The 19,612-nt window shown below is 44.7% G+C and overlaps 1 long non-coding RNA gene across 3 annotated transcripts; it reads left to right on the top strand.

Moving 5' to 3' along the window:
- Positions 1-3,729: 3,729 nt before the first annotated feature.
- Positions 3,730-14,786, top strand: LOC148000225 (uncharacterized). Of its 3 annotated transcripts, none has more exons than XR_015641304.1 (3): positions 3,730-3,839; positions 4,799-5,534; positions 11,228-14,786. It is a non-coding gene; the product is annotated as an uncharacterized LOC148000225 (long non-coding RNA). The 3 variants fall into 3 exon arrangements; XR_015641306.1 differs by having other exon boundaries at positions 4,799-4,917; positions 11,755-14,786; XR_015641305.1 differs by lacking the exon at positions 4,799-5,534 and having other exon boundaries at positions 12,907-14,786.
- The last annotated feature ends 4,826 nt before the right edge of the window (positions 14,787-19,612 follow it).

A 19,612-nucleotide genomic window follows, 5' to 3' on the forward strand; every position in this document is an offset into this window, starting at 1 on the left:
TTACAGAGCAAACATGGAACGATCATACTACATTGTTTCTGTAACTACCGACACAATGTTTTATAACCATTAAAATCCCTACATTCAGTGCCTTCATGTCCATTGTGCTTAGGGACTTTTAAAAAGTGTTTGACATGAACTCATTTAGTTCTCACAATAAGCTCATGTAAACAAAGTGGCTATCATTTGTGTTTTACAGATAAAACTGTCTACTGCCACACGAGCAGAAAATGAATAGCTGAGCACTTTACTAGGAATTCAGTGCCCAGAATTGAGCAAGTAGGAAGGTCTTCCCAGAGGCCTTTGTGAATGTGTCCTAGGATAGACTATAGAGTTCCAATAAGATTGTAAACGCCAGGCTAGAGCACTGGCTCTAGAATGTCTAGAATGCATAGATCCACAGGAAGGATTCTTCAATACCACATAAACTGGATAGAGCAGTATATTCTGAAATCACGGCCCTTGAGAAGTGGAGGTAGGAAAATTAAGAGTTCAAGGTTAGTATTAACTACAGAGTGAGTTAACACTGTTAGGCCAACCTGGAGACTTAAAGCCCTGTTTCAAATCCCAATATTTTATATCACAATCTTTCAGTACTTCTCTTCAATCTTCAATGTTTTGCTTTAGCCTCACCATGTTGAAGTCTGTGAAAATCTTGTGTCAATGACATGCTTTCTCAGCTCCCTTTTTGTAAGCTTTCTGAATGTATGGTTTCCTTCATAATTCAAGAAGACACTTAGTTCTAAAGTTGCCTCCATTTGAAAAATAGACCAAATGTTTTACTTGTTACATTGGTTGTTCTGTTTGGCATTTGCTGTTGCTATTGTTATTTGTTTGTTTTTTGAGACAAAGTCTCCTTGTAGTCTAGGCTGGCCTCAGACTGGCTATGGAGCTAGGGCTAATGTTGGCCACTTGCCCCTTCAGCCTCTACCTTTCAAATGCTAGGATTACAGGTGTATACCGCCATACTGAACTTTCAGATCACAGACCATTTTTTCTGAACTGAACATATTTTATTTTTACATTTTATCATGTCACATAGATTATGAGACTACAAAATATCTCTACATTTAGATGTTAATGAATCGTTTATTTTATTTTACTTTATTTTTTTAAGGTTTTTCTTTGTAGCTCTGACTATCCTGGAACTTGCTCTGTAGAGAAGGCTGGCCTTGAATTCAGGGATCTGCCTGCCTCTGCCTCCCAAGTGTTGGGATTAAAGCTGTATGCAACCACTAAATAACATGGTATTAATATTGTTATAATCTACATTATTTTTGATACATCCTTTTTATTAATATTTTATTTACATTTCAAATGTTATCCCCTTCTTCTATAAGGGTGTTCCTCCACCTGTCCACCCATCCCTTCTTACCTCCCTGCCCTCTTTTTAAATATTTTAATCCAGATGTAAATCATCCTTGTGTCTATGTATAACCAGTGCAGTTTACGATAGTACTTGGAGTGGAACCCCAACTGATCTTCTGTATAGAAGTAATATGCATTCTAAAATAGTTAAGACACATGTTACGATTGACCGTTTTAGAAAAAAGAAAAGAAAAAATTATAATCCAAAGATGAGTGTGACCTATTGTGCCCCATTTACTACTTTTTAAAGTGTTTGACAGTGGAACATCTCAGGGAGCTTCAAGTGCCAACAGGCTTACTGATGGCCTTCCATGTGTGATGCATACACTCGTGATTGCCACCATGAGACACTGTGGATCACAGATGTAAGACTAGTGCAGGAACCTGTTGAACAGTTGTGCTTCATTCTCCAGTTTCAGAAGGCGTGCTGCTTGTTCTCACATAACATCACAGTGAGTGACAGTTTCATACAAAACTAAGATTCTTAGTCTGTTCAGGAATTTCTTAATGGAGCTCCTGGAGGACTCTTTTCCGTTAGCATGAACTAAAGATAGGATAGCAACAGGATTCAAAGAAAAGCAATCTGAATAGGAATGCATAATGGCTAAATTATAAGAGCGATTAATCTTTAAAATTATTTATAAAGCAATGTAACAAGTCAATCAAATAAACACTAAGGTTTTTCTTTTTACATTTATTATGGATTTTAAGCATTAAACTATTCTATATAGTTGGGGGTGAGGGAAACCTAGACATTTCTGTAATGTAAAGCCATTGAGTGATGTTGAGGGACTCAGAATGAGGCTAAAACAAAAGGCAGCGTTAGGTAAAATCACTGCAGAAAGTACATGGACATAACTTAGCAGAGCTCACAAAAGGACCAGTATGGTCTCCAGTCTAACCAGGACAGCTTTCCACCGATGGGAAATACTGAACCAATCGTGAAAGACACGGGATTTCAGTCAGTCACACCAAACGAAATTGTGATTTTTGAATGAGCAGATTTTGGTTTTAAAAGATGCATTTTATAAAACCTGAAAGCACAATACTTTGCAAGGTATTTATGAGCACCTGTGGGGAGACTGGTTTGGAAAGAAATGAGAAGGTTGGGAAAAGAGTCAGAAAGTCAGGTCAAGATCAGTGAAGGGAGAGAACACACTTCCTCAGAAGTGTCTGAGTTCCAATTGCCTCTAATGGGTCAAAGACAAATCAGAGAACAGACCTCTGGGAAGAGTTTAGTAGATATTGTTAGGAGAAGAGGAGCAGGGATGCTTTCTAGGCATATTGTTTATCGGGAGAGAGTGGTTTATTCAATCCATTTTCTGGCAAGTCTTTTTAACTCCCCATGACAATGTAAATTCTTAAAATCATGGTGCATGTAAGCTTTAGAAATTTTTTCCTGAAATTTCTCACACAGCATTTCCCCCAGTAAACAGTTAATTTTGTGATAGGAGGTGGAAATACTGTGAGATAATCTTAAAGAAAAGCTCAAGGAAATGCTAGTTAAGTTGTTTATAATAAGGATAAAATGGCGAGTTCAAAGCATGACACATATGTTCCTAAGGAGGACTAGATATCTACAGAGACAAAATGTTAGAGGCACAAGCATCTTCGGAGCAGCAGGAGACGAAGAAGTTGGCTGGGATTGGACCAGAAAGAACATGGTACAAGAGCAAAGCCAGAAAGCTTCATCACTGTGTTGCGTGCAAGACTGTTTAAATGAGTGTCCACCCAGGACCAGGGCAAGAAGAAGCTCCTTCAGAGTGAAGGATGATAGTGAAAGGAGAATTATACGAATTCTAGGTTTGGAGATACAAAATTAAAAGAATAAACCCCAAAAGGCCCCAGATACAAAATTAAAAGAATAAACCCCAAAAGGCCACAGACCGAGGGCTAAGCCCTACAGCCAGGACTAGCAGGCCATAAAGATAAAGGAGCACAGGAAACACTGTCTAGGCAGGACTGGCAAGCCATAAAGATAAGGAAAGGAATGCAGAACAGACCAGGAGTACCGGATCTGACTCACAGGCCACCTGGCAGGAAGAGATAAGCCCCCAGTCCCCGACATCCAGGACGCCCCAAACCTGCCAATGTGTGTAGCTATACCTTATTACCTCATCATGTGAAATAGCCAATCATATGTGAACATGTCTATGTGCCTCGTTTGAATCCACCAATCCCCGTAACTATGCATCTGCTTCTGTACGCCCGCTTCTGCTTCCCCAATCCCTATAAAAGCCCCATGCTGGAGCTGCTGGGCGCGCAAGTCCTCCGAAGAGACTGTGTGCCCGCAGGTACCTGTGTTTTCCAATAAACCCTCTTGCTGATTGCATCCGAGTGGACTCGGCTCGGTCATTGGGCGCTTGGGACTCCTCCTGAGGGAAAGGTCCTCTCTGGGGGTCTTTCATTATGGGGGCTCGCCCGGGGTTTGGAGACCCTCTGCCCAGAGACCACCGACCACCCACCGGGAGGTAAGCCAGCCGGCGTTTGTCTTGTCTGTTGTGTCTTGTCCTGTGAACGATCGATCAATAGGCTCAGATCTGGGGACTATCTGGGCGGGCCAGAGAAGGAGCTGACAAGCTCAGACTTCTCCCCCGCAGCCCTGGAAGACGTTCCAAGGGTGGTTGGAGGAGAGGGAGATCCGGATCCGTGGCACCTCCGTCCGTTTTCGGAGGGATCCGAACCCTTGATGACTCCGTCTGAATTTTATTGGAGTAGAGGATCCAAGACCCTCACTGACTCCGTCTGAATTCTTGGTTTCAGTTTGGTACCGAAGCCGCGCGGCGCGTCTGTTTGTTACTTGTTTGACTGTTGGAATTGTTTGTCTTCTTTGTGATCTGACTGTGGTTTTCTGGATGTGTTGGTGTCTGTTAGTGTCTTTTTGACTTTTGTTTCATGTTTGAATTTGGACTGACGACTGTGTTTAAAATCTTGGACTGACGACTGTGTTTGAAATCATGAAACTGTTTGCTTTGTTCCTCAAAGAGTTTTACTTGGTCCTGTTGGTGCTTAAGTTAAAAGTTGAAAATAATTTGCTTGAGAGAAATTGTTTTCTGCCAGGAGTTTTAGCTTTCTCTCTTGAGCCTCCTCCCCAAGGAGAGATGCCCCAGGTTGGGGGGCAGAGAAGCCCCTAAAATAGTTTCAAAAAGAATCTACAACTGTGAAGAACTTTGTTTTGCCAGTCAGGATTAATGTTTTCTTTTCCATGGGCCTATAGCCCACTGAGACAGTTTGGTAAAGGGCTGCTACTAAAGTCCTGAAAGCCCCAGGTGAACTGGTTACAATTCTTTTGTCAGCTGCTTAGTATCTAGCACCCAGGTTCTAACGTCTTTCCATCCTTTTGTTACTAAATGCTGTTTGCCCTCTTCAGTGGACCTCTATTCTCAAGATTCTCTTGTTTTCTCACCATCCCATTTGAGATGCTTGTTAGTAACTGTTACAGGTCTTCTTTACCACTGAGGAAAGACAGAATCCTACTAGAGGCCAGAAAGAATGTTCCAGACATGGGTGGAAGGCCCTCACTCCCGACTGACTTCAATACGCCTGAAGGTAGGGAGTGCTTCGGGTCTGCCCCCAGGCTACAAGGGTGGGTCTCCTAGGGGCTGGAAAATGCCCCACCAATCTGGCTAAGATAAGGAAAGGGTATGAAGAGAAAGTTACAGAAATTTGAAGGGTTAAGCTAAGTTGCTGAGAGTTAGTATAAGTTACAGAGAAAGTAAGGTTAAACAAAGAGAAAGAGAAAAGAAGGTAAAAAGAGCAGGAAGCTAGGAAAGAAAAGAGACTAAAAGAAGAGGAAGCTAGAGAGCTAAAGAGAGATAAAAGACAAGAGAGGAACATATACTGGCCACAGTAGTTAGGGAACCTAGGAAGACAGTACCTGGCAACAGAAGAGAATTCCTGGCTAAAGATCAGTGTGCCTAATGCAAAGAAAAAAAAAGACACTGGGTCAGGAACTGCCCCAGAAAGAACAAGAGGGGACACTGGAGAGCCTCTCAGTCCTGGAGTGCTGGCTATGTGCAGAGATAGGAGGGAAGCCTGCCCAGTTGTTTTATGGATACAGGGACCCAATGCTCTGTGCTCCTATGCTCCAGTGGGCCAGTATCCAAAGACCTTGGGTACAGGGGGCTACTGGCAACAAACAATACTTATGGACTGCCCGAAGAACAGTGGACTGTCCCGCGCTTCGTCTCGCCAGCAGGAACGACGCGGCACACACAGGATCCTACTACAGAAAAGCTTTAATGCGTCTTGAGAGGGAGAGCATAAGCTTACAATGCGGAGACGGAGAGTGAGGAATAACCGTCCCTTATATAGGAAACTATCCTCGCCTAGGACGTGTCACTCTCTGACTGGTCGCTGCCAATTATGCCAGATGACGTACCAAAACGTACGTGTCCCTTTGAGTAGGGACGTTACCAGGCGCCTGCGTATTGCCCTTTTTACTAGGTGCGTTCTGCCGGATGCCGGTGCCATCTTGTAATGGAGTTTGTGAGGACAGCTCCTCACATATGTGAGGACAGCTCCTCGGACAGCTCCTCACATCTCTGTGAGGACAGCTCCTCGGACAGCTCCTCACATCTCCCCCCTTTCTGTTTTTTTTTTTTTAAGCAAACAGGACACCCAGATATAGGAGGGTGAAGACAGAGGTCATATCCTCGTACGAAGTTGGCGAACCTGTACAAGAGAGATACCCTTAGGCTGTTGTTGGGACCCAGGGCACTCCCGACCCGTCGCACTGCCATTTTTCGAGGGAGGGAAAACTGGGGCAGAAACCCTCATGTAATATGACATGCCTTCCAGGGAGCATATTTGGTAGAACTTCCCTGTGCGATGCTAAGCTTGTCACCCCTCATGGGCTGCTCAAGCCGGACACTCTAATCCTGTGCAATGAACCGAGGTTCTAGGAGTGCAAGAACTGTCCAGCCGGCGACCTGTTGCTTGAGCATGGTCAACCAGATATCGGCTGACGCTCCTTGTTCAAGGGCTACAAGCACCTGGGCGATCACTACTTTGTCCTTTCTTGTTTGAGATCTCAATTTGCAAAGCAACCAGAGGAGTAACACTAATCCACAGCAGAGGATCACTCCAAAAAGTCCCACTCCCACCCATTCCTTGAAATAAGAGACTGCTGAGGTGATCCAGGACGACAATCCCTCCGTCAAAGACAGGTCCAGTCGGGTAGAATTTATTTGAATGATGGTCGCTCTCAGCTCCCGAAGTGTCTGTTCAAACTCCGAGGTCCAATTCTGTAACAGATGCTGTGAAAGACTCTTAGACAGATTAGCAGCTCGGGTAAATTTGTCATATTATATGGAGGTGACACAAAGGCCTGGGAGTTTTTGCTCACAGCCAAGCTGGGCCAGTTGCCATAGAATATCTAATTGCTCTCGGACCAGATCTATACGTTGGTTGACAAGCATAAGGCCTCCCTATATCTGAGTATTGGCTGAGGCCTGTCTGTCCCGAGCCACAGAGATGGTGGCCGATAAATCGTTGATAGTTTGGGTTGTCTGTACTGAATTTGACAAGGCCAATGCCGAGGCAGTAACCGAGGGAGCGACTGCTGTCGTAGCAATAATGCCAGCAATAATTGCAGAAGTACCAAAATCTCTTTTTCCTCTAAATAAGGTCATGGTCCCCGGGGCATCAACAGGGATCGGGATAAAGCGAGGCATGCGGGTAACTACTGCGATATTTTATATGAGTAGCTGTCCAGACAGAGGCAGCAGGTTTGATGTTCCCCGTCCAGGAAAATGACAACCGTCCCTTTTCGCCCTTTCCTCCAAGTAGCATCGCTATGGGCGTAAGATCAGTGCAGCTACCATTAACCCAATGTAAGGCCACCACCATAGAGAACTGTGGCGTTAGCCACAATGTCCTCCTCACCAGTTCCCCATGTGGCCTCCCTTAACCAAGCAGAAGATTGATTATATAACATAATGCAAGGGAGATCAAAAGATGTTTTGTTGAATATGCCAAAACAAAGGCTGCCCTTAAGGGGAATAGTCCTATTTTCTTTTAGTCGTTCAACCTGTGGATCCTTAGGTAAATAGGCCAACCCTAAATCCCTGTTAGTGGTACATCACCGGCATCGGGAGTGGAAAGATTGACATTATTCCCCATCGTAGCTCGCCCTGCACCGTTGCTGGCATCCATGGAAGAAGAGTGAGGAGGTGCAGGAGTCCCAGTCCCTTCTTGATCACTTGCTGTGATGCTCCTAGTAAGTCTTCCTGGGATCCATATGGGATTTTCATTGTCCTGTGGAAAAACACAGACAGCTCCCCTGGATCTTATTAAAACAGGATCTGGGCCTTTCCATTCATTTGTTAATACATCCTTCCATTTGACTAATTCTTTTGTCCTCTTGGGCTCTGAGCAATGTCGCTCAGCCGCTGTTTGTCCAGCTTCATCAAGATTTAAAAAATTTAAGGTAAAAAGGGCCAGAGCAGTGGCCACTCGGGGTGTTGGGGGGAGTTCTATCATAATTCCCCTTCTTTGTTTTATTAAATATGATTTGAGCGTCCGATGAGCACGCTCTATGATTCCCTGTCCTTGAGGGTTGTAGGGCAGGCCCGTCAGATGGGTAACTTGCATCTGAGCACAAAACTGACGGAATTTTTGAGATGTATAGGCAGGGCCATTGTCAGTTTTTACACATCTTGGCTTTCCCCAAGCACTCCATGCTTCAAGGCAGTGCTGAATGACATGTGTTGTTTTTTCTCCTGTAAGTGGGGTGGCATGTAGAATGCCAGAACATGTGTCTATAGATACATGCACATACTGAAATTTTCCAAAAGTAGAATTATGAGTAACATCCATTTGCCAGATTTGCAATGGCTGTATTCCTCTTGGGTTGACCCCGATGTGAGGAACTGGGAGGAACTGGCAGCACTGTTGGCATTGGGTGATTATATCACGTGCCTCTTTTCTAGTTATAGAGAAGCGGTGGCATAAAGTTTCTGAGGTGACATGGAAATTGCCATGAAAGGCTTTAGCGGCCTCTAAAGGAGAGGCCAGGGCCACAGCTATCATTTTTGTGGCTTTGTCAGCCAAATCATTCTCTGAACTCATTGGGCCAGGGAGTCCAGAATGGGCCCGTATATGAGTAATGTATACAGGGAATCTTCTATTTAATAGGATAATTTGGATTTTTCGGAAAATATCTGCCACCTTACTAGTGGTTTTAATTATACCGGCGGTTTCAAGAATACTAACAGCATTAACCACATAGGAGGAATCTGAAACAATATTTAGAGGAACCTGGAATTTTTCAATGACCTCCATGACCACTAGGCATTCTACCACTTGGGGTGAGGTTTCAAAATATTGTCGTGAGAATACTTGGGAGTTTACCACATATGCTCCCACCCCTGTTTTTGACCCATCCGTATACACCGTTATCCCCTCCTTTAATGGTTTGTGGGATGTGATGCGAGGGAAAACAATAGGTTGTGATCTTGCGAAACACAATAGGGGGTGTTTAGGATAATGATTATCTATCTTCCCTGTAAAGGATGTGAGCAGCACTGCCCAATCATCAGAGGTAGCGGCTAGAGTTTGGACCTGGTAGGGTGTATATGGGATAATCAAGGATTGGGGTGGAGTCCCAAAATGACAGATGGCAGCTTTTAGGCCCTTAATAGCCAGATGTGCTACTGCGGCTGGATACCAATCAATAATCTTCACAGGGGAAGCATGTGGATGGATCCATAACAGTGGACCTTGTTGCCATAAAACGGCAGTGGGTAAATCCTTGGTATCTAGTACACAGAGTGAAAAAGGTAGAGACCAATCAATGCGTTGCAATTGGGCCTGTTTTATGGCATCTTCTACTTTCCAGGCTCTAATAGCTGTGCTGGAGACCTGAGCATAGGCGCCCCAGTGGTAAGCAGACTGATCAGCTGCAAAGCGGCCCTGTCCTGTTAAGAGTTCGAAAGTCCATTCTTGTTGCTCAGGTATTAAGGCCGTAGCATTTGCTCTGGCCTGTGTTTGGGCTGCCTCATACCAGAGCGCTTTCCATTCCATGTATTGGCCCATGCTGGCAAGGGCTGCCTTAGCAATCATCTGCCAATCAGCTGGTGTCAATGCTTTCATGGCCAACCTGTCGAGTTGTGTTAGAGTAAAGTTGGCCGTGACTCCATACTTTCTAACTGATTCCGCTAATTCCTTAATCTGATTATATTCAACAGGGGCATGGACCCATCCTCCCTCCGGAGTCTCAAAGATAGGAAATGTCATACTCAGCTTTCTTCTCACCCTCTCGGGGACTAGTGAGAAGGCGCGTGAGCGTGTCTCATATGGAGGAGGCGCCGTTGGTGGCAGCCGCACTAGAAGGCTTCTATTACTTCCCCTACATTCATCTGGGTAATATCTTTCCTCCTCATATTTAGCTGCTTCCTCATCTAGCTCAGCCTCCTCCTCTGAGTCTAAGGTTTTATTTTCAGAGCTTTCAGAACTGTCGAGGTTCAGCGCTTCTAGCTCTTTCACAGGGTATAGGCTGGCTCCCCCTCCTGGTTTATGTGTAGAGGAGGAAGTGCTGGAATCTGAAAATTTCAACGCTCCCTTGTCTTTGGACTTACCGGGAGGGCACCTTTTCTTTCTTAGGACGTCTTTTTTCTTGCGCGCGCCCAACCTCTCACTACGTTCGGTTTCTGACAGACTTTCCCGGACTACCTCGAGAGTGGCCTGTCCTTCTACTACTGCTGCCTTACACGTTTCATCCTTTAAACAATTCTTAACCAGCTTCCATATAGCTTTGGTCCCTAGGCGCAGATCATCTTCCGCCAATTTTCTGTCAAGGTCTTTTCCAAGTTTGTTCCATGAGGCAATCGTAAACGAGCCTGAACAGGCAAACCAAGGCGCCACCCTCTCCACCTCCTTCACAAAGTTTTTAAGTGTTCCTCCTCCAATTTTGATGTCCCTCTGCTTTAACACTGTTTCCAAGGCCGTGACCACAGACTGTGAGGATCCCATGATGGGCCAGGAACGTCGGCGGCTTATCTACGTCCGTCTGACAAGGCGTGAGGTGAAAGGGTAGAGACGGACACGCTGCTCTCTTATGTACGGGAGTCTTACACGCGCCTCCCCGGACGGTGCCGCTTATCTACGTCGGCCTTATCGCGTCCTTGTTCCTCAACAGTCAAAATCGAAGGTAAAAGGGAGCTGCGCGAAGCTCACTTATATACGAGAGACTGAGATGCGCCTTCAGCTGCTGTGATCGTCCTTTTAACAGCGAAAACGGTGAAAACAGAACATAAAGAATAGTGTGGCTCCCAGGACAAATACTATAGCCTCAACAAATCCTTCCCAAGGCGGTGACAACCCCAGACCAAAGTCCAAGAGAGGGCTGCCTCTCCGAACGTATCTACCTGCAGTTCTGAATCCTCCTTGTCGCCAAGGGATCTCCGAAGGTGCTGACGATGGTGAGGTCTTTCCCGGGTTTTTGGCACCAGATGTCCCGCGCTTCGTCTCGCCAGCAGGAACGACGCGGCACACACAGGATCCTACTACAGAAAAGCTTTAATGCGTCTTGAGAGGGAGAGCATAAGCTTACAATGCGGAGACGGAGAGTGAGGAATAACCGTCCCTTATATAGGAAACTATCCTCGCCTAGGACGTGTCACTCTCTGACTGGTCGCTGCCAATTATGCCAGATGACGTACCAAAACGTACGTGTCCCTTTGAGTAGGGACGTTACCAGGCGCCTGCGTATTGCCCTTTTCACTAGGTGCGTTCTGCCGGATGGCGGTGCCATCTTGTAATGGAGTTTGTGAGGACAGCTCCTCACATATGTGAGGACAGCTCCTCGGACAGCTCCTCACATCTCTGTGAGGACAGCTCCTCGGACAGCTCCTCACAGTGGACCTTGGCGTGGGCCGGGTAACCCACTAGTTCATAGTCATCCCTGACTGCCCCTATCCCTTGCTCATGAGAAAATTGCTCTCCAAATTGGCTTGCGTGGGCTAAAATGGCTGGGTGAGGCCATGTGTATGCATATCTGCAGACTGTGTATGTGGAGCTTAAGATCTGTCTCAGTGCACCAGTACCTGATGCTGGGAGATGAATGGCTTAGCGCTGTTCTACTTGGAACATATCACTCCTGCCAGCCGGGCACTAACAATTATCACCCAATCCAGGACTTAAACTGTGATAGAGTGGCTGATGTTTTGCCTTTGAATAGAGTGTCCCAAAAGATGGGACCACTGGTCAGCTGCCATGGACTAGATTCTCTACCAGTTGGGGACAATCTGGTCACCTTGCTGCCCAATCCGGATCTGGAGCCACTGCAACATGAGTGTCAAGCACTGACAGAAGCCCATGGGTGGAGGAAAGACCTCTGTGACTGGCTGATTGACCCCTGCTGAAAGCCGAGGACCTTGTCCACAGACGGGAACAGTTCTCTTCATGAATGAAGGTCAGAGACAAGTGGGTGCTGCCATAGTGGACAAAACAATGTCATCTAGGATGGCTGAACCTCAACCCCCCAGTACATCAGTGCCGCAGATGCCTTTGCCATCTCTTGGATGCCCTGGTGAAGCCAACAACTGTGAGTACTATTCATTGCTCAGGATATCAGGAGGGAAGAGATTCAGTGGCATTGGGGCAGTAACAAAGCAGATAAAGTGGCTCGGGAAATGGCTATGCAGGAGCCTATCCTGGTTGCAGGCCTGCAAGAGACAGCCACTGAGAACTAGGATCGGACTAAGGGATGGTCTCACTTAGAATGTAAAACAGAAGAAAAGGCCCAAATTGCTTAAACGAAAAAAAAAAAAAAAGACAATGACGCACTTGAGGGGAAAGCTATACTCCCCAGAGAACAAAGAAAAGACTCACTTTGCCAAATACAGAAATGGACTCATTTAGGAGATAAAAAAATTTGTCCAAGTAGGTAAGTGTATGTAACAGACTTTAAGATTTTAGCCAGAGAGACAGTAGAAAGTATAAGGTATGTCAATAAGTGAATGCTTAGCAAGCAAACAGGGCAAAGAGACCTAGAGAGTTTAGTGAAAAGTCGAAGTGAACTTCACTGAGATAAAACCAGAAAAATATAATCACAAGTATCTCCTAGTGCTTGTAGATACTTTTTCAGGAATAGATAGAAGCTTTCCTCACCAAACGAGAGATGGCCTCTGCAATCATCAAGAAGATACTGGAAGAAATCTTCCCCAGGTCTGGAATGCCCAAGGTAATCTGGTCAGACAACGGCCCTACTTTCGTTGCCAAGGTAAGCCAGGGTGTGGCCAAGTATTTAGAGGTCGATTGGAAATTACATTGTATTTACAGACCTCAAAGTTCAGGACAGGTAGAGTAAATAAATAGAACTCTAAAAGAGACCCTGACCAAATTGACCATGGAGACTGGCACAGACTGGGTGGCACTCCTTCCTTCTTGCTCTCTTCAGAGCAAGAAATACCCCTTCCAGATTCAGCCTTACCCCCTTTGAGATCTTTTATGGGGTCTCAGTTCCCCTGACTCTATTAGATGATGTTACTGAACCAACATGTCATAGTGCCATAGTAATAATGATTTGTGTGCCAGGCTAAAAGACCTACAGGTGATACAGAAAGAAATCTGCTCACAGCTGACAGCAGCCTATGCCCCGGAGACCCCTGAGACATCTCATCAGTTCCAGGTCGGAAGCAGCTACATTGAGCCCAGACACTCGAGCATCGCTGGAAAGGACTGTACCTGGTGCTACTGACCACCCTGACAGCCGTCAATTCTCAGCCCTCACCAGCCACATACTAGCTGTTGGGGCTGAGAGCTGAGACCTAGAGGGACATTCAGATCTTCAAAAAGCTCCCTAGACTTACACATCAGATAAGTGGATACATCAGAAACTGACTAGGAGGTTGCTATAATGCTCACTTGAGGAGTGTGCTTTAGAAACAAGAATTTCATGTTTGCCCTCGTTCCATCGGGATAGGTGTGGAAATAGGCTTGATTTCTATTGCAAATGATGTAACATTGCATATGTTAGTACTCCTAACACTTCTTGGGACTGTGCCTCAGGGATCACAACCTGTATGAGTTTAGAAGTTCTGAAAGACAGTCATGACCTTGGTGTATAGATTCAGATAGTGTCCAGATTAGAATCCTGATGCTAAAGACTTAGTAAGACAAAAAAAAGAAAAAAGGAGTTGAGAATTACTTAGGGCTAAGGCTATCTAGGTGCTGCAAGGGCAGCACAAGGACATCTGCTATTGCCCTGAAATGCAAGGCTTATAGAGAATTCAGAACTGCCATTGACTCAGATATAAAAAGAGTGAAAGACTTTTTAGCTGACCTCCAAGAATACCTAACCTCCCTCTCAGAGGTAGTCCTTCAGAATAGGAGAAGATTAGACCTGATATTCCTGAAAGAAGGAACCTGTGTGCTACACTGAAAGAATGTTGCTTCTATGTAGACCATTCAGGAGTAACTAAAGACTCCATGAATAAACTTAGAGAAAGGTTAGACAAAAGACAGAGAAGCGTATCAGGGATGGTTCGAGAGCTGGTTTAGTAGATCTCCTTGGATGACTACTCTGGTATTTTCCCTTATGGGACCCTTCTTAATTTTGCTTCTGCTTCTGATTATAGGTCCATGTATGTTAAAGAAAGTAGTTAATAGGCTTGACTCCTACAAAAAGATAGAGACGCTTAACGAGGTTGGTTTGAGTCTTGGTTCACTCGGTCTCCCTGGATGACTACCTTACTCTCTGCTACAGCTGGGCCATTATTAATAATTTTCTTGGTTTTAGTTTTTGGACCCTGTGTGACTGAGACAACAGTACCAGTCAGTTAGGACAAATGGGGAGGCCAAATACAAGACTTGATATCAAAATTCTAAGATTAGAATTATTTAGTAGAAGGAGAAGGGAATGAAAGGAGAATTATACGAATTCTAGGTTTGGAGATACAAAATTAAAAGAATAAACCCCAAAAGGCCCCAGATACAAAATTAAAAGAATAAACCCCAAAAGGCCACAGACCGAGGGCTAAGCCCTACAGCCAGGACTAGCAGGCCATAAAGATAAAGGAGCACAGGAAACACTGTCTAGGCAGGACTGGCAAGCCATAAAGATAAGGAAAGGAATGCAGAACAGACCAGGAGTACCGGATCTGACTCACAGGCCACCTGGCAGGAAGAGATAAGCCCCCAGTCCCCGACATCCAGGACGCCCCAAACCTGCCAATGTGTGTAGCTATACCTTATTACCTCATCATGTGAAATAGCCAATCATATGTGAACATGTCTATGTGCCTCGTTTGAATCCACCAATCCCCGTAACTATGCATCTGCTTCTGTACGCCCGCTTCTGCTTCCCCAATCCCTATAAAAGCCCCATGCTGGAGCTGCTGGGCGCGCAAGTCCTCCGAAGAGACTGTGTGCCCGCAGGTACCTGTGTTTTCCAATAAACCCTCTTGCTGATTGCATCCGAGTGGACTCGGCTCGGTCATTGGGCGCTTGGGACTCCTCCTGAGGGAAAGGTCCTCTCTGGGGGTCTTTCAATAGGAGATCGCTCTGGAGAACAAATTGGTGTTGAGAAGTCTGGCCATAGATAGGTCAGGGAAGGGAGGTTCTAGGACGGTTGGTCTGGGTGTTGCTTGGCACAGGTTCATCTGCATTTACTCTCAGACCCTCTTGTGCTTAGAATTTTCTCTGCCACGGCAGATAAAGGGAGCTCCTTTCAGAACAGTGTGGCAGTCGCTCAGGAGCTTTTGCCATTTTGGTGTGGCATCCACAATGAATCACAGGGAGTGCGAGGATTAGGATTAACACTGTTCTCAAATTCGTTTTCCTCTCTTGTCAGTGAAAATAATGATAATAACTGAAAGCATTCCAGCATTTCTCCTTTCCATTACTTTTTTTTTGCTTGTATATTTGTATGGGTGCACTGTGTGTTTGCATGTGTACATAAAGACACACACACACACAGACGCAGAGAGAGAGAGAGAGAGAGAGAGAGAGAGAGAGAGAGAGAGAGAGAGAGAGAGAGAACACGTGGAGTCCAGAGTCTAAAGGTTAACCCATGGTGCCATTCCTTCACCACATACCTTGTTTTTTGAGATAAGGTCTCTCAGAGATACCTGGTTCTTATGCATTAGGCTAGGCTGTGTAAGCCCAGGGATTCCCCTCTCTCCACCTCCCCAGAGTTGTGACCTTAGCTATTTATCTCCATATCCGGTCTTTTTTGTGGGTGCTGGGCAACAAATGCTAGTTTTCATTCTTATAAAATGAGTACTTTATCCACTAAGCTATCTTGATAGTCCTTATACGCCATGTGTGTGTGTGTGTGTGTGTGTGTGTGTGTGTGTGTGTGTGTGTGTGTAAGATCAATTGCCAGGTGAGACATGATAGTGTATTAAGCTACTAATTCATTTTTTCTTTCATATACTATTTTATGGATAAATATGACTGAATAAAATAAAAACTGACACTTAGGAAGGGTGAGAAAGCTGTTCTAGCGCTGCTGCTCAGAAATTACTTCAACTGTTGGAATAATCCATAACTGCCTCCTATGTCAGTTGTTTTGAATATTTCACTTTGCTTCTGTGTTCTGTGGTCTTGACTTAGGACAAAGGCTCCTCGATTGCTCTGATGAAAACAAAGGTGGCTAGTCAAAAACCTTTTACTGTATATTCATATAGGAAATATTAGTTTTCTATTCTTGTGACGTGGGAAAGATTCTGTCTAAGAAGGAAGACAAAAGGATATTTAGAGGATCATGTAAATTTCTACTAAATCAAATGTAGGGACATATGCTGCTCAGCTGGGGGTTACCATGTAATTCTCTTTTTCAACAAACATAAGAGCAGCAAAACTCCTTGGTTGTCTTAGATTCTGCAACACTGTTTGACAAACTTCAACATCTGGGCACTATAAGAAAAATTTACCAACAAAAGGATGCTTATTCAATAGAAGATGTGCGTCTATAAAAATATTTTTTGTTGTATAAAAACCACAGCTATCACCATCCTTAAGAGTAAAAGCTAGATTTCCTCCCACTGAGGTTAGGAAAAAGACAAACCTGACTGCTCTTACCACCCACACTTACCCCATAGTGAAAGTCCCAGGCAGAGTAGTAATAGGAGAGAGTGGTAGAAACGCATCCCGATGAAAAAAGTGAACGAGTTACAAGTGCTATAATTTAGGAACATAGCATTAAAGATGGTACCATCACTGAGATTGAGAAAACTCTTTTAAAAAAGGACAAGCTATGAGATGTAATATATGAGTGTAAAGCTCTCAAGGGAAGAGGGCAACGTGCCAGTCTCCATCATACTCTCGTACCCTGTCATGCCATGGAAGAAAAACATTTCTTACAAACCCAGAAAATGTAGGTACTGGGATAACTAAAAGTGCATCAAGATGAGTAAGATTTAAGAGCTGAAAGGTATTAGTCAGACAGACACAAGAAAAAAGTTCTTATTACAAAACACTGTAATCCCAAGTGTCCTGCATTGCAGGCAGGATGGTTCAATTGGCAGGGTGCCTGCCTAGCATGTCCTCAGCCCTAGGTTTTATCCCTAACACTTTTTCAGCTGGGTGTGGTGATGCCTATCTGCCTGTCCCAGCCTTAGGGGAGGCAGGCAAATGAAGAATTCAGTCTTCTTTGACCAGGTAGTGAGTCCAGGACTAGATGGGACTATATGAGCCCCTTTCAAAAGAAAGAAGAAAGAAAAACAGAAGAGAAAAAAAGAGGACAAAAGGCAAGGAGGGAAGCATCCCATAAGAGCTAAAATAGGCAGGAAAGGAAGCAAACAGAAGAAGCCAGACAAGCCTCAATTATTTTAGGGACTTTTCTAAAATGATCTGGAAGAAGCAGAAATATGGTAGATGACTTGCAAAAAGAAAAATTTAGTCTCCACAGAAGAAGGGAATTCATTAATCCCAAAGACCACTAGTGAATATAACAGGCTGTGTCTGTGGTATCATGTAAGTAGCTGCCACACATTAAATGACTTAGTTTTCTAAATAGAAAAGTTAGGGTAACACTTAAGAAGTCAGTGTGTTCCTCCTCCCATAGCCTTGACCCTACACTGATTGCCCCCTCCTCTTGGCCAATATTTTCTCACATATTTTCTTGCAAGCAACTTAATACTTCTTCCCACTGATTCATACAGCTCTCTCTGGCACCAAGAGCAGGGGCCAGGCTAGAAGGGCTTTCTCACTGTCTGGCAGTCAGCTGCCTTCACACTGTCTCTGTCTGATGCAGCCCAGAAAGCTGAAGACAGACTGGAACCAGGACATCTGAAACAGTGTGCCTAGCCCACAGTTCAGAGAAGACAAATCCTCGGCACATTTGGCTGTGGATATTTGGGGCGGGAACAACTGCTAATTGTCTACAAAGTGTAAAAATAGAATTTGGCATGGTGTCGCTGAAGAAATGTGTCTGCAATTATAACAACACATGTTCTCTCAGAGGGCAAGCTGTTTGCATTCTTCCTACCACAGTGATTTCAGCCTAGAGTTTCTCTTCCCAGTCGCACTGAGCCCCAACAGACAGTGGGAATTTGGATCAGTCATCTCAGCTTAACTTGCTGCTTTTCCTGGGTAGGAATTGGTTCTACTGTGGTAGTTTCTTCCTAGTCTCAGCTCAAAAGCTTACAAGCTTAGGTGGGAAGATCCAGCTTGACGTGATTCACCAGGAAGTGGCAGGCCCTCTGCCCTAAGGCCATCCTTCTAATTCTTGAGCTGCCTTCTGAGAGGCAGTTGTGAGATAAAGGAAGCACAGCCAAGAGATGCAACTCTAGAGAAGGGAAGATGGCTCTACACTGAAGAGCTCCAGGTTCAGTGAAAGACCTTCAAAGATAAGGTGAGAGTAACAGAGGGAAGACATGGTCATTGAATTCTGGGCTCCACATACATGCATGCATATCATGTATACCTGTACACTTATATATCACACTATCACACACATGCACGCGTGCGTGTGTAGGAGGTAAAGGAGAGAAGAGAGAGGGGAGAGGAGAAAGAAGGAGAGAGGGAGAGAGACAGAGAGACAGAGAGACAGAGAGAGACAGAGACAGAGAGAGATAGAGACACACAGAGAGAGAGACAGAGAGAGACAGAGAGAGAGACAGAGAGACAGAGAGAGACAGAGACAGAGAGAGATAGAGACACACAGAGAGAGAGACAGAGAGAGAGACAGAGAGAGAGACAGAGAGAGAGACAGAGAGACAGAGAGAGACAGAGACAGAGAGAGAGACAGAGAGACAGAGAGAGACAGACAGAGAGAGAGACAGAGAGAGACAGAGAGAGACAGAGAGAGAGACAGAGAGAGAGAGAGAGAGAGAGAGAGAGAGAGAGAGAGTAAATCATTGACAGAAAATAGACATGAACCAGTAAAACCTGCTCTCAAGTCCCTGGGGGTGAGAGAAAGCAAGGACAGCAACTACCATGGTCACTCCCCTGCTGGGAAGGTGCACTGAATTACATAACAGCCCCAGATGTTCTCTCCACTTAGGGCTTATGCATACCATTAGACACACATACTTCTGTCCTTAATGCTGCTCATGTGCTTTTTCTGCTCAATGTCACACAGTGCATGACAATGTACAGGAAACTGGAAACTCAGATTTTCCACTGCTTTAGCCGTACGCTGTTCTAGCTATGTAAGAACCGAAAATCACAACTCAAATTGCTGTTGGGTTTTCAAGACACAAGTGAAGGTATCAGAGCAAGTTCTTGTGCACCAAAAGAAGGCAAGGGACCGCTGTGAAGCTCCAGAGTTAACCGCACCTAACCTGGATCCTGGGGGGGGAAATAAGCACATAGAAGCCACTAAGTAACACCTATTCACCAGACACTTTTAAATTTTTATTTTATTTTACAGTATTTTAGAATAAAATATTCTACCACACAAAACGAACAAACAAAACCTTCAAATTATTTCTGAAACAAAACTAGTAAAGTCAGGATAATTCAACTCTGAAAAAGAAAAGTAAAAAAAAAAATTCAAGATCTGTCACAGTGATAATCCAATCTAAATCCTGATCACTTGCCATCAGGATGAAGAGAGAATGTGACAGAAGACTGGACAAAGAAAACTGTCAATCAACAAAGAGGCTCTGAGCTCTGAAAGCACTCACACTCCTCATGGCTCCATGAAAGGGGACTGAAGGAAAATGAGAACAATTGAATAGAGAGTACACTTTTGGATTAGAAAATATTTTCAAAACATCAAGTTGGTCTCTCATCCCTCAACCTCTGAACCACAGCTGGGTTTGATTGAGTTGTGTGTGTGTGTGTGTGTGTG

This window comes from Rattus norvegicus, chromosome 17, assembly GCF_021556685.1.
Source record: "Rattus norvegicus strain SHRSP/BbbUtx chromosome 17, alternate assembly SHRSP_T2T, whole genome shotgun sequence".
NCBI classification, from domain to species: Eukaryota; Metazoa; Chordata; class Mammalia; order Rodentia; family Muridae; genus Rattus; species Rattus norvegicus.